This window comes from Pygoscelis adeliae, unplaced genomic scaffold (assembly GCF_000699105.1).
Source record: "Pygoscelis adeliae isolate BGI_AS28 unplaced genomic scaffold, ASM69910v1 Scaffold399, whole genome shotgun sequence".
Classification (NCBI taxonomy): Eukaryota; Metazoa; Chordata; class Aves; order Sphenisciformes; family Spheniscidae; genus Pygoscelis; species Pygoscelis adeliae.
The window spans coordinates 1101884-1104660 of NW_008825609.1; the positions used below are offsets into that span (position 1 = coordinate 1101884).

General features: G+C 48.5%; 1 protein-coding gene across 1 annotated transcript in view; it reads right to left on the bottom strand.

Annotated features, from left to right (window-relative positions):
- SSTR3 (somatostatin receptor 3) overlaps positions 1–2777 on the bottom strand; it is a 4628-nt gene that overhangs the window by 1530 nt on the left and 321 nt on the right. The window lies entirely within an intron of this gene.

Sequence of the window (2777 nt, forward strand, 5' to 3'; positions counted from 1 at the left end):
TATGGATCCTTTCCCCTAGGAAAAGATCCTCTGGAGAAAGAACCACAGGCGAGGACAGGGACAGGGAAATTTCTTATTTTCTCCTAATGGCTCCAATACTGAGGACATAGTCACCAGCAGCCTGATTCTCATTTACAAGTGGCAGCTGCCTTACAAACAAAAGAGGGAAGAGCATCCAGTGGCAAAGTGCCATTGCAGCTCTGGCTCCCCCATTCACTGAGTATCCTCCTGCTTGCTGAAGCTCTTTTTGGACTGGCCAGGTTATCGCGGGGTTGTTAGCCCCACCAGTGGAAACAAAAGCACCTCCAGCCTCAGTCCAAGCCGAGAGGCTGAGCTCAGCACCTGAGCTGGTTTGTGTTATGCCAGTTTGAGAGTCAAGGAAGAGCCAGATTATTTTGCGTACACCACGGGGGATGAGTCCAGATCTCTCTTGTCTCTTTCTCTCTTGTTTTCTCTCTCTCTCCTTCTGCACCCTGCAACACACTGCTGATGGAAGAGGCTCTGCCTGCCCCAGCTGTTTGCAACACCAAAGCAGTGTCCCAGCCTTCCTAATCTGAGGTGCCCAATTGCCTGTCACATCAGGGTTTGGCATGGAAACAGCACTCAGATCACTCAGAGAGAGCCTTGAACAAACAAGCTCTCCACTCGCCACCAGCTCTCTGCTGACACTGGGTGAGAAGCTGGAGGGAGAGAAGAGACAGATAAGGGAAGGACGTGCCTTTTGTCTTTTGTCAGGACTCCAGATATGAGATATAGAGCCCAGCACATACTCCACACCAGAGACACCCTGAAAAACCTTATGCAAGGGAGATTTGTGATGCTTTCAGGATCACTCTGACTCTGGCAAAATTTTCTGGAGGTGTGGACAGGCAGGGTCATCCTCTTGATGAACTAGCTCCTTGGAAGGGAAGATGACTTGGTGAAAGAGAACAGGGACCCTGAGGCTCACCCTTACCCATCCCAACAAATCTTGTAGGGCTCTGAAGCTCCTTTGTTATTGAAATGAAAACTGGGGATCTCAAAGGAGAGGACTCCCAATATTAACTACTTTCAGGAGGCCAGAAACACTCCAGAGACTTTTCTCCCAGATGGAATTCTCTGTGGCATCACAACTTTCTTCACAAATGTATTAATATTACAGCCTTTATTCTTTTTTTGTAGATGTCATTCCAACTTCTGGAAACCTTAGGGGAGACCTGAGCTTTAGATGGATTCCTTGGATATCAGATAGGCAAACCCAATAGACTCCACAGATATATCAAATCTTATGCTGAAAGAACCTCATCTGACAGGCCCCATAAAAACACAATTGGGCAACTATGTCTTAAGGCCATTTCTACAGGCTATTGCATAAATGTTTCCTGCTATACTTAAATGAGCTTTGAAGGACTGGACTTATTTAGACTTTCTTTATTTGCAGGTGCCTTGGGCTGTGACACACTGTCCTGATAGAAGCCCATCTCTTGGGGTCCTGCAGTACTGGGTTGTCCCACACATCATGAGTGGCTGCAATGAATGGGCAGAGTAGGAAGTGATTTGAAACTCTATTTCTAAGCTCGAGGATCTTTCCTCTGATTTTTTTTTCCAGTGCTGTTCCAGTGACGCAAGTCACTTGTTGGAGGAAAGGGGAAGGCAGTGGCTGCTCTGGGGACAAAGATCCCTGCAAAGGGTGGCAGAGACCAGAACAATATATTCATTAAAAGATGATCCTCTCAAAGGTGGGAACATAGTTAGGAATGTTGGATGTTCCTCCTGCATGGAATGGAATTTCCAAAAAAAGCATTTGGAGACAGAGCCCTACAAATATCAAATATGGATGGGGACACTCATGCTGGGGCTGAAGAGCATTTGAGGAAGTGTCTGGGGTCCAGACCTCAAAGTGATCGCTCAGGCTGTGGTTTAGCAATACAGTAAACCCAGCTTCAGGGCTCCAAAAGCCCTATCAAAAATGCTAAGGCATGCAACACGAAGCACTGATTCACTATAAACTCATTCTCCTGCTCAGACAGCTGCAGTGGAGAAATTTTGTCTTTAAGCAGGCATGGTCTGTCTGTGCCATTCTAACTTTGCCAAGTACCATCTATCAGCTCAAATGCCGTATCACACATTCTGGATAGTTTGACGGAACAGCCACTGGACACCAGTGCCTCATCTGGGTTGGATCCACTCTGGTGGCTGCTTTGGCAGCACCCACATAGGTAGGAATTGATGAGGAGCCTTGGCCTCAGACTGGTAGTGTGTTGGCATCTGCTTGGGGTCTGTTCCTGATGTGGATAGCACCTGTTGCAAGAGGCTTGGGTTCCCCTAACAGATGCTGCCAGAATATACCTGGGCCATACATCGGGAGAGCAGGAGGAAGGCAGAGAGGTAGGAAGAGATGGTAACTTGGTGCTACCGCTTTCTTTAGGAAAAAAAAAATATATGTCTGCATTGAATGAGAGGAGGAGGTGGATGCTAAAAGCTGAGCCTAGATATATTTCTGCATTGAATGAGAGGAGGAGGTGGATGCTAAAAGCTGAGCCTAGACTTGGTTACAAAACAGGGACAGAAGCTGGGAGGGACCACAGAGTCCAATAACCTGCAGCCCCTCTTGCCACCCTCCCCTCCTGTCCACCTTGTTTCCCATGGCCCTGCTCCAGCTCAGGACTCCCCCCGCCTCACCTCGGGGCTGAGCTCTCTGGTAGGGACCAGGCTGGGCTGGCAGAGTTGGGGGGTCGGGGGGGGATCGGCAGGTTTCCTTCTCTGGGACTGCAGAGTTAACTTCTGCATGGCCTCAT